The 13037-nt window shown below is 39.3% G+C and overlaps 1 protein-coding gene across 50 annotated transcripts in view; it reads right to left on the bottom strand.

The window, feature by feature from the left end:
* Window positions 1-13037, bottom strand: part of LOC102119459 (liprin-beta-1) — a 176048-nt gene that overhangs the window by 65644 nt on the left and 97367 nt on the right. The window lies entirely within an intron of this gene.

Below are 13037 nucleotides of genomic sequence, written 5' to 3'. Positions count from 1 at the left end.
GCTGGTCTTGAATTCCTGGGCTCATACAACCCTGCAGCCTCAGTCACAATTTTATTAAATCCAAAGGCAGTAATGAAGGAACAATGGACACATAAGAGGAAGAAAAATCAATAGCCAAGGTGGTAGACTTAAACTGAAGCACATAAATAATCGGATTAAGTATTGTGTAAGTTGGAGCTAAGCCATGGGTATGCAAAGGCATACAAAGTGGTATAAACGGACAGCGGAGACTCAGAAGCAGGAAGAGTGAGAGGAAGGTAAGGATGAAAAACTACCTATTGGGTACAATGTACACTATTCAGGTGACAGGAGCACTAAAATCCCAGACTTCACCACTATACAATGCATCCACGTAACTGAAAACCACTTGAACCCCTAAAGTTACCGAAATAAAACAATTTTTTAAAATAACATTTTAAAAATTACATTAGGTACAAATGGAATAAACACTGATAAGGGCCAGAGATCATCAGATTAGTTTTTTTAAGTCCTAATTATGTGCTATTAATAGAGACTTTAAATATAAAGAAATATAATAGTAAAAGGATGAAAAATGAGATAACATACATATGTAAGCATAGGAAAGCAGGAGCGGATATATTAAAAAAACTACAAATCAGGAAGTATGACTAGAAAGAAAGATATTTTACAATGATAAGAGTTAATTCATCAGGAAGTCACAACAAGCGCAAATGTTTTTGCAACTAATAACACAGCTTCCAAATACATGAAGCAAAAACTGATGGTGTTAAGGGAGAATTTAATCCACTTATATTTAATGTAACATAAATACGGTTGACTTGGCTGGATTGAAATCTACTGATAAGGTTGGATTTAAGTCTACTATCCCGCTATTTCTTTTCTGTTTGTCCCATCTATCATTTGTTCTTTTACAACCTTCTTTTGAATTGACAGGTAAGGTAGGAAAAAAAACTTAGTAACACACAAGATTTGAAAATGTTATCAACTATCTTGACCTAACTCAATTTATAGAATAAAAGACCCAAATGCAGAATGTACCTTCAAGTCTACACGTTATATTCACCAGGATAAGGCATATATGCAAGGCCACAGAATCAGTTTCAAAAAATTTCAAATGGGTTTTAAAGAACTACACAGAAGAATAAGAAACACACAACCTGAAGTGGTGAAATACTAAGAATAGACCATCCATATTTATTAAAATTCTGCCTTGCCCATGGCTGGAGCTATTTTAGAGACAGCCTAATTTGGCAGGCATCTGTGTTGATAAAGCTATGTTAATTTTCAGGGCTAGGACAACGTATTTTTAAAAATGAAAAGGCTAAATAAAAAAGCTTTGGAAAATCCCCTGGTCTCTAAAAAGACTTTCTTAAATCCTCAAAAACATTTCTGAGAGGAAGATTCCCTGGGCTTCCTCATATAATTAATATAATAAAATATTATTCTAATACAATGGAATATTATTCTACAGTAAAGAGATGGAACAAATAATACATGCAACATTATGTTGAGCAAAAGAAGCCAGACAGAAAGGACCATGTACTATACGATAGTTCCATATGAAATTCAAGAACAGGCAACCTATGATAGAAGGTAGAGTAAGAATTACTTACAGAAAATGGTGAGTGACTGAAAGGAGACACCAGCAGAATTTCTGTTCAATATCTTGATTGGGATATAGGTTACACAAGTTTATACATTTGCCAAAACTCATCAAACTATGCAATGGTCTTTAAAATTTGTCAGGCATTAAGAATCCCAATGTCAATCCCATTTAAGTTCTTTATTTTAACTAGGAAAGAACCATTTGTTGTTGGCTAAATGTTGAAAGCATAAAATTCATTTAGGAACTAATTTAATTGGGAGTACCTTTGAAACATATGCATTAATAATACTGTTTAGCTTCTAACTGTGGCAGATGTAATTGGTGCCCCCTCTGTAATTCCATGCATGCCAGCCCAACTTTTAACTGTCTAAGATTTCAGGGAGCCCTCTGCCATTGGATGTGGTGGTCTGAAAATGCCAGAGAATTAATATCCCTTTAATATTTAAAGTTATCAGCTTTAAATATTCCAGCACACTTTCCCCTAGAAAGAGAAAATTCTGATTCATGTAATGTACATTGGTTCCCAGAATTATCCAGACAATTAAGATCTACTCAGAGTGGTAACTTGTTTGATAATGCATCATTTATCAGTTCTCTTCTTTATTTCTCTAAGTCTTTCCTAGGATTACTTTCCAAATAAAACTTTTGTATTTGAAAAATTAGGAAAGAGAAGTTGGTTGTTAGAAATTAGACATAAAAATTCCACTTTAAAAAAGAACTAAATAATGAATGAAGTTGGACATGCATGGACCTCTGCATCTAAGACTATGATGATAATATGTCACGAATCAAGGATCATGAATAATCCAATTATATGAACCTATGGTCTAAAATAAAAGGCTCAGAATATTCAGCTCCATTTCTTCTCATTCTTTGCTTACCCAGAAATCTGCTAGTTATAATTGAGTTCTTTGAGTGGACAAAACCACTTAGAAAATTACAACTTCACCATCCAAGGCCAGCCACAGTGATTCACCTGTAATCCCACTACTTTGGGAGGCCAAGGCAGGAGGATCACTAGAGCCCAGGAGTTTGAGACCAGCCTGGGCCACATAGTGAGACCCTGTCTCTACAAAAAATAATACAAACTAAGGTGGGTGTAGTGGCATGTGTCTGTAGTCGCAGCTGCTCAGGAGGCTGAAGTGGGTGGATCACTTGAGCCCAGGAGCTCAAGGCTGCAGTGAGCCGTGATTGTGCCACTGCACTTCAGCCTGGGTGATAAAGACCCTGTCTCAAAAATAAAGAAAAAAAATCCTAAAGAACAAAAAATTTCACCATCCAATAATTCTCACAAAATAGCAAATTTATTTCTGGATTCTAAGTGGCTAATATATGCTTCTTTGAATGACTTGCTAAAGAAAAAGGTACCAGGAAAACATTAATCACTACTATAACAAAGGAGTGAAGCTGGGGTTCAAAGTCATAGTTCAAACTGGAGAAGCCTCTTATTTGTTGGGTGATGTAAACAGTGAAATGAGTTCTGTTTGCAGGAATTCTCAGGCTACTGGTTTCCTATTCCCACGGCTTAATAAAAATAAATTTAGGAAAGTTTTAGATAAGCAAGCTCTTGGGTATAAGATTCAAATATTATAGTAAGAGACTAAAGCGGGGGGGAAACTAACAGAAATATGTTCAGGGTGTATTTCAGGTTTGGTCAGGACCCATTTAGAGCAGATTTGAATGGGGTAAAATACCAAGGAAAGTTCCGGGCATGGGTGTGGTGGCTAAAGCGTTGGCAAGACACAATAATTTTTTGCAGGGTTGCTGACTAACTGATGTTTTAGGTCAGGCTCGCTGCCCAGTCTTTCTGTGAAGAAAAGAAAGGCCATAAGAAAACTAGCAAGTTTCTTTTAAATTTCTGTGAGAATAACATCTGTCCTAGCTTTGTCAGCTTTCTTTGGGTAAAATGCTTGGGTTCAAGCACCCTGAACTTCTTACCCAAGATAGATAGAATTCACTGAGACTAAGACACTTAAAAGAAGAAATTTCCAGAGAAAGGGAGAATGTTCACATACATTCCACTAGGTTGGTAGAACGCCACAGTATTCTGTGGTCATTATGAAAATAGAATATGTTTTCACACAAATTACTCATACCTTTCTCAACAGTTTTTTTTTTTTTTTTCCTGCAAGGAGCTGTCTTCGAAGGTTAATCAATTACACAATGATTGCCAATGCATGCAGCAATACAATCTCAGCAAAGAGAAACTATCTTAAAAAGAGAGATCATATTTGATAGCACAACAGAGTAACAACCATCAACAACAATTTACTGTACATTCATAAATAACTAAAGAATATAATTGGAATGTCTGTAACACAAAGAAATGACAGACGCTTGAGGTGACAGATACCCCGTTTACCCTGATGTGATCATTATGCCTGTATCAATATCTCATGTACCCCATAAAGGCACATACCTACTATGTACTTATAAAAATTAATTTAAAACAAAAACCAAACCAGATCTAAAGGGAGAAACAGGTACTAGTAAGTCAGTGGTTTGGAACAGCAGCATCACCTGTGAGCTAGTAAGAAATGCAAATCCCACCAGACATGGTGGCTCACACCTGTAATCCCAGCACTTTGGGGAGCAGAGGTGGGCAGATCACTTGAGGTCAGGAGTTTGAGACCAGCCTGACCAACATGGTGAAATCCCATCTCTACTAAAAATACAAAAATTAGCTGGGCATGATGGTGCGCACCTGTAGTCCCAGCTACTGGGGATGCTGAGGCAGGAGAATTGCTTGAACCCAGGAGGTAGAGGTTGCAGTGAGCCAAGATTGCACCACTGCAATCCAGCCTGGGCGACAGAGCAAGACTCCATCAGAAAGAAAGAAAGAAAGAAAAGAAAGAAAGAAAAGAAAGAAAAGAAAGAAAGAAAAGAAAGAAAAGAAAGAAAGGAAAGAAAGGAAAGAAAGGAAGAAAGGAAGAAAGGAAGAAAGAAAGAAAGAAAGAAAGAAAGAAAGAAAGAAAGAAAGAAAGAGAGAGAGAGAGAGAGAGAGAGAGAGAGAGAGAGAGAGAGAGAGAAAGAAAGAAAGAAAGAAAGAAAGAAAGAAAGGAAAGGAAAGGAAAGGAAAGGAAAGGAAAGGAAAGGAAAGGAAAGGAAAGGAAAGGGAAGGGAAGGGAAGGGAAGGGAAGGGAAGGGAAGGGAAGGGAAGGGAAGGGAAGGGGAAAGGGAAAGGGAAAGGGAAAGGGAAAGGGAAGGAAAGGAAGAAAAGAAAAGAAAAGAAAAGAAAAGAAGAAAAGAAAAGAAAGAAAGAAATGCAAATCCCTGAACCCCACCCTAGGTCTACTGAATCAGAACCTCCAGGGGCAGGCCCAGCAATTTGTGTTTTTCCAAGCCCGCCCACTGGCTCTGAGGCACACTCAATCACTAGACTCACACACACTGAGGCCTGTCTTTCGTCCTTGGGACAACAAGCCCTGCCCAGATGAGGTGGGAATTGGCTGACAAGGTAAATAAGGGCAGAATTCCTCTCCCCATTCCTCAGCTTCTTACTTTTCATCCAAAAATAACAGCTTTGAAGAAGCCATTCAGGTTTTAATTCAAAAAATCTCTGCCTTTAAACCTCAACCATTGTAGGTCCTTATGTCTGCAACATTTTAGATTCTTAAATATAACCTTGTTTTCTGATTCTCTGCTATATATCTGTCATCACATATTTTTTTCCTTCCCACTCCATGAGCCCAAACCGTTTTCACCACCAATCTGCTCTAACATCCCTAGAAAATTAATTCAGAATCACTTGGAAAGGGCAAAACAGGGGCAGGGGAAGTGGTGAAACCAGAAAAGGTAGGGAGTGTTGGCAGCAAGGGTGATATCTAATGTTACAACACAACTTTTTTAAAAATTGGGGTCTGGCTATATTGCCCAGGCTAGCCTCAAACTCCTGGGCTCAAGTGATCCTCCCACCTTAGCCTCCTGAGGAGGCTTCACACTGTAAAATAAGGCCAGGTGCAGTGGCTCACCCCTGTAATCCAGCACTTTGGGAGGCCAAGGCAGGCAGATCACTTGAGGTCAGGAGTTTGAGACCAGCCTGTCCAACATGGCAAAACCCTATCTCTACTAAAAAATACAAAAATTAGCTGGGCATGATGGTTTGTGCCTATAGTCCCAGCTACTCGGGAGGTTGAGGCAGGAGAATCACTTGAACCTGGGAGGCTGAGATTGCAGTGAGCTGAGATTGGAGCGCCACTGCACTCCAACCTGGATGACAGAGCGAGACTCTGCTCGAAAACAAACAAAAAAAACCTGTAAAATTAGTATAGAATGGATGATATAACTAGGAATCTGAACAGTGTTTATTTGATATTAAGGAATTACTGTCATTCTAAGGTTATTAATAATGCTATTATAGTTATCTTTTTTGAGTCCTTATTTTTTAGAGACAAGTAGCAAAATACTCATGGATGAAATGATACATTTGGAATTTGCTTTAAAATAAAATAGAAGAAAATCAGGGTAAAGATACTGATAAAACAAGATTAGCCATAAGTTGATAACTGTTGAAAATGGGTGGCGGTATGTAGGGGTACACTATACTATTCCATCTATTGATACAAATATTTTTTGAAACAGAGTCTCATTTTATCGCCCAGGATGGAGTGCAGTGGTGCAAACAGGGCTCACTGCAGCCTCAACCTCTCTGGGCTCAAGCAATCCCCCCCAATCTCAGCCTCCCAAGTAGCTGGGACTACCACACCTGGCTTATTTTTGTAGAGACAGGGTTTCGCCAGGTTGCCCAGGCTGGTCTTGAACTCCTGGGCTCAAGCAATTTGCTCACCTCAGCCTCCAAAAGTACTGAGAGTACAGCTGTGAGCCACCGCACCCAGCTGGGAATCCTATCTATATTTTTATATTTGAAGCTTTCCATAATGAAACATTTTCATTTTTTTATCCATGTATTTAAGCCATAAAATTTTCAAATGCCTTCAACCACGATATATTGTCTTAGATATTTTATTTCTCTATCATAACCTCAAGCATACTAAGGGCTCACTAAATATTTAAAAACCAAATAATACACTACTTGTTATTTTAACCACCCTCACAAATACAAACACACACATGCACACGCACATTCAGAAAATGGAACAGCCACTCAAAGAGGATTGTAAGGCAGAGTATAAAAGAGGGCGTATTAATGATAATACATTAGTAAAAGTTACTTCTCTGGTTCACTAAAATGAAACGCCACAAAATACAAAGAGGCAAAGCCAGTAAGTAATCAAATAAATGAAACAGCAAGGGAAAATAGGATGAGGTAAAAGGAAATGAGCCTTCTCTGCTATTAATGCTTAGGAATAACCAGAAGAGAGTTGATGAAAAGGTTCATACAATAAGCCAAGATCTTTTACTTCTTGAATAAAGGATGCTGCTGCTATTGAAAAACTGATGTGTATTAAATGGCAGTAGATTTGAAGATCTTGTGATCAGTTGAAAGAAAGCTCCATTTCTCCACATTTACTCTTACTAGCTATTATTATGACTACATGGAGAAGTTAGGAATTTGTTCAAGGTCACTGAAGAAGTGAGATTTGAGTCCAAAAGCCATATTGTTCCCACATATGCCTCTCACTCATTCGGTAGGTATTTATCAAACAACTATTAGACCTTGACTAGGATCACCAACCTTGACCTCCCTCATACGTTTCTAATCCAAACTATAAACTATGTACAGGACTGCCAGCCTCCCACCATACTGTAAAGACATGCCCTTCTTGGAAGACACTTCTGCCCTCTCACCTCTGTGCCATGACACGCACTGATCCCCCTACTGCTTGGGCCCTCTTCTATGTCCTGGGACACACGTTTTCTAGGTGTGTCAGGCATTCTTTCCTCCAAGCTCAACCTGACCGCCACCTCCATGACAGCCCTGATTTTACAGTGATTGTCTCCTGGACGTAGCTGTGCACTCCTTGAAAACAGACTGTATTTCTGCTATCTGCTCCCCATCATCCAGTGTGGTGGACACCAAATGCTTGCTGTGTGCAGCTATGACTCAGTGGCTCCGCAAACACACACACTCTGATGTCTTAAGTATCCGGGCTCCCGTATGCCCTGTTTTGGCTGATAGTATCACCTTCGTCTGAGCTGTATAAGCCAGAAAACTACATCCCAACCTTTACTTGTTTTTTTGTTTCTTTTTTTGAGACAAGGTCTTGGCTCTGTCACACAGGATGGAGTGCAGTGGCATGATCATGGCTCACTGCAGCCTTGACTTTCTGGGCTCAAGTGCTCCTTCCGCCTCAGCCTCCCCAGTAGCTGGGACCACAGGTGGGTGCCACCATGCTCAACTGATTTTTTAAATTTTTATTTTTAGTAGAGGTCAGGTCTCGCTATATAGCTCAGGCTGGTCTCACACTCCTGAGCTCAACCAATCCTTTCCCCTTGGCTTCCCAAAGTGCTGAGGTGACAGGTGGGAGACACTGCACTCAGCCATGACCTTAACTTTTTAGATACATTTAGATAAAACGTGATCATGATGATCAGGCTTGCTATCCACAATCTTAAAAAGTGAAATTTCATGCTCTTCGAGGTGCAGGTGAATCAAATTCATTGTACTATTTTAGAATGACATTATTCCTAAGAGTTTGCAAACTTAGACCCCAGTATTATGGAGGAGTATCAGCGGGTCTGTTTCAACTTGTTATTGCTCTACCCACTCTAACTCTAACCTCACTCTTCCCCTCTTTTTAGCTCTTAAAAACCTTAAGACTCATCTATCTCTATTTTCCTGCACAGGCCCACAAATATAAGTATGCAGGCTACGTGGACTGCTGCCTAGATGTAAGCAGTTCTGGGATATGTATACCCATAGGAAGACAGGAGTGAGTAACAGCTACACAAAGCTCTGGAGAAGAAAAGAATAATAAATTCCTATACATGAGCACCTTCTACAGGAATGTTTTATAAACCATGGGTCATGACTCCTAAAATTAGAATGTGCTGAAATAGAATTATTAGGCTAAAATCAGTATTTATTTTTATTAAATAGACAACAAAGGCTGTTTCAGCAGGAGTAAAGGTTAAGTATTACTGTGTGAAAATTCTGATTTGATTATTCAGACACACACATACACACACACATCTGCAACAAATATTGATTGAGGGCCTACTATGTGCCAGGTATTAGAGGCAGAACAGTGAAAAAGACCAAGAAAAGCTAAGTTCTGCCCTTAGGGGGCTGATATTCCAGTGGTTCCAGAGTATCTGCGTGTGTGTGCCTGCACAGGTGTCTACACACTCATGTGTTTTACAGCCTAAGAATGCAGACTTTATACTGGGTTAAAAACATTTGAAAACCACTGGAGTGAAAACCATTGAAGTGGCGTTGCCTAGAATATGGTCTGTGGACTGGAGCTGGCGCACTAACTGTTACTGGTCTACTGTAAGTTCAGAAATTGAGAATAAACGTTTTAAAAATTACATTGTAACTTGGCCTTGCTGTGATATCCAATTATGTGATCATTCTGCTGGCAACTCAATTTTCTTTTTAATTGAATTTTAGAAAATGAATCAATTCATGACAGAAAAACAAAATAGTCTTTCCCCAGAGATGGTTTGAGCAGCACTGCTCTAGGAGGCACACTGGCCAGGTGTCTTGGGAGTAGGTTATGTCACACTCTGATTGGAAACTGCAGCCACGGACCACAGCTGTAGAAAAGCGCAATACAGGGAGCAAGAAAATCCCAACAAATGGGGAGTATGGTCCAGGTTTGTTCTCTTTCCACACATATAAAATGATGAAGATAATTAAATGGCAAGTGGAAAACTGTCGGCACCAACAATAAGGATGTGCTGCTAAATTCAGAAGAGGTGACAAAAAACATTTCTGGTTGCGTCAAATTCACATCAGTTGCAGTCACGTAGTTGGACTGCTTATATGTCTAATTATAATGGATCATAGCAGCAAAATGAGTATAATTTCGGGTCTGCTTTAATTACAACAATAAAAGCTATATATTTTGTGTTAAAGTTACAGTTTGTCACATGGTCAAGAACTCAATGCATTAAAAAGCTGGAAGAAACCTGTGAGCATATAAAATCGATTGGGAAGAGTGGTAAAAACTATGGGCTAGGAAACAGTTTTGTGGAGAAATAAGTTTTTATAAATAATCTTATAAACTAAACAATTTGTCTTGTAGGTAATTTCTGTTGGTTTCTATTCCAACTGGGTGTCAGTTACACTCTTGGCCATATAATAAGAGGAATGCCAATGCTGCTTGTTCCTTTATAGCATACGTGCTCCTGGCCAGAATCACCAGTTTTCGGCTACCGGAGAAGAGAAATGAAAACCAGAGGCCTGAAACTGTATAGCTGGAAAGTTCAAAATATAATCTTAATCTTATTTCCTATTACAATATTAAGAGACATATGGAAAATTTGTACAATTAATGAATACTGAGCCAAATACTAAGGGGTAATGTAATGCTTTTCAAGTTATTTATATTTCAGTTCTGAGTGAGTAGCACTAATTGCAGGCTGAAGGGAGGAGTAACGAGAAGGAGGAAAGTAAAACCAAAAATTATTTCCCAACTCAGGAGTTGGCAAACTATGACCTATGGTCAAATCTGGCCCACTGCCTGTTTTTATAAAGTTTCTTTGGAACACAGTCACATTCATTCATTTATGTATCATCGATGGTGGCTTTCATGACACAACAGCAAAGTTGAGTAGTTGTAACTCATGAAGCCTAAAATATTTACTATCTGGCTCTTTGCAGAAAATGTTTCCAGCCCCTTCCCTAATCTACCTTATCCTACAGCCTCCTGAAAGTGCACAGACTCTTCTCTCATTTACCCATCGATTACACAATATTTATTAAGTACCTACTGCATATCAGGCACTATTCTAAGTGATGAAGGTATAGTAGTGAAGAAAAAGAAAGAAAATAGAGGAAAAAAGGTAAAAAGTTGTTGTTCTGATGGCACATACATTCTAATGGCAAGAAACCACAAAAAAAAAAATTGCTTAAATATATAGCAGATGAGAGGGTGATTGATAAGTGCCATGGGAAAAATAATGAAGCAAGCAAGAGCAATAACATTAACATTAGCTTACTATGCACCGGGCACTGTTTTAAGTGCTTTTCATATATCAATTCAATGAATCCTTACAATAACCCTAATGACACAATAGTTATCCCCACTTTATTGGTGATCAGACTGAGGCACCAAGTCACATAGCTAGAAAATGATGTGAGGCCAGACAGTCTGGCAGCAGAGCGCATCCTCTTAATTATATACTGTGCCAGCTCTTTGTGCAGAAAGGGAATGGCAGGGACTTAGAAGTTTTGATCTGATAATCAGGGAAGGTCCCATTGGTAAAGTGACATGGATTAAAACCTTGAAGGAGGTGAGGGGAGAAAGTCACGGAAATATCTGGGAAGAGCTTCCAGGGAGAAACAACAGTAAGTACAAAGGCACCGAGGAGGGAGAGCTTCATGTAGCTGAGGTTTGAGGTCAGTGGGCCGGAAGGTGGTGAGCCAGAGGGTTAGTTAGGGAATGTGGTCCCAGAGGCACAGAAGGTGTGGCGGGAGCACTGGGGTAGTGGGATCTGGGGCCTTCATGCCAGCCAGGCTTTGACTTCAATTGAGCATGGAGATAGAAGGCCACTGGAGGGTTCTGAGTCAAGAAATGACATGATCCGATTTCTGTTTTAAGAAGTATCCTTCCTAAGAACACACTGCAGGGGTGGCAAAGGTAGAAGGAAGAACAGTCAGAAAACAACTGCAACAATTGAGATGACAGGTGTCCTGTTGGTGGCTCGGGTCAGGGTGGGAGCAGTAGAGATGGTGATTGGACCCTAGTTATGTATGTATCTGTGTGTGAATACACACATAGTAAATATGTGTGTGTGTATACATATATATGTATAAATGTATGTATGTGTGAATACACATACAGCCAATATATATGTATATGTATACATGCATACTGCTATATATTCTGAGTACAAAATGTGTATTACTATAAATATTAGGATGCATTACATATATGAATTAAGTTATAATTTAGAGAGTAAAATGCACAGATCTTTACTGCACAGTTTGATGTGTTCTGACAAATGCATACACCTAGGTAACATATCCCTAACAAGATAGCAACGTTTCTATCACCCTGTGTATATTTTTGATGTAAATGTCAACAGAACTGGATATAGCATTTGGGAGAAAGGACAAACTCAAGACTATGGCTTAAGTCATGGGAGGACAGAGTGGCCATTTACTGAGGCAACTAACTGCCCACTGTCAACTTCTGAGCATGACAGCATTCCCCTCATCCACCAAAGGAAGGAAACAGGAGGAACTATAAAAGTATCATCTGGGTGAGTCATTACCCTGCCATCCTTTACACTGCAACTTGATGAAATACAGCCAGCCCTCCATATCTGTGGGTGCCCCATCGGTGGATTCAAACAATCATGAATAGAAAATATTTGAAAAAAAATTGTGTCTGTGACTAAACATGTACAGACTTCTTCTTGTCATTATTCCCTAAACAATACAACAAAGATTTACATAGCATTTATATTGCATTGGGTGTTATAAGTAATCTAGTGATGATATAAAGTATACAGGAGGAGATTCCTAGGTTATAGGCAAATGCGATGCCATTTTATGTCAGGGACTTGAGCATCTCTGGATTTTGGTATCTGTAGGAGGTCCTGGAACCAACTCCCCGTGGATACCCAGTGACGACTGTGCCTGGATCTTGTACATAAAAACTGAATGTCATGGCAGAATCCTCAAGGAAGATCACCACATCATCAAGTACTCCTATAGCACTTGCTGTCTCTCCCACACCCATTCTCTCTCAGCCTCTGTTACCAAGTACCATATGGAACCATTACTTATCTCTAATAGATGTTATACTTGGCTAAGGAAAAAGTGTATCTCTGGCAAGCAGCCTCACTTAACCAGGTCCTTGGAATGTTGTCTCTACTAGATAGAGTTTTTTAAGGACTAAGGATCCACTCTTAAAATTTCTATACCAGGTCTATGGCAATGAAAAGTGGCAGACTCTGTAAAATATTATGAAGAGATTTATTCTGAGCCAAATATGAGTGACCAACAGTCCGTAACACAGCCCTCAGGAGATCCTGAGAACATGTGCCCAAGGTGGTCAGGCTACAGCTTGCTTTTATACATTTTAGGGAGACACAAGGCATCAATTGATACATGTAAGATCTATATTGGTTCAGTCCAGAAAGACAGCACAATTGGTGGGCAGGGGTTGGTTAGTTCCAGATCATAGGTAGATTCAATGAATTTCTGGTTGGCAATAGGTTGAAAAAGTTGTTATTATCTAAAGACTTAGAATCAATAGAAAGGAATGTCTGGGTTAAGATGAGGGGTTGTGGAGACCAAGGTTTTATCACGCAGATGAAGCCTCCAGGTAGGAAGCTTCAGAGAACAGATTGTTAATGTTTCTTATCAGACTTT

Source organism: Macaca fascicularis, chromosome 11 (genome assembly GCF_037993035.2).
Source record: "Macaca fascicularis isolate 582-1 chromosome 11, T2T-MFA8v1.1".
Classification (NCBI taxonomy): domain Eukaryota; kingdom Metazoa; phylum Chordata; class Mammalia; order Primates; family Cercopithecidae; genus Macaca; species Macaca fascicularis.
The sequence above is the reverse complement of the archived record's forward strand: the minus strand, read 5'-3'. Positions and strand labels throughout refer to the sequence as shown.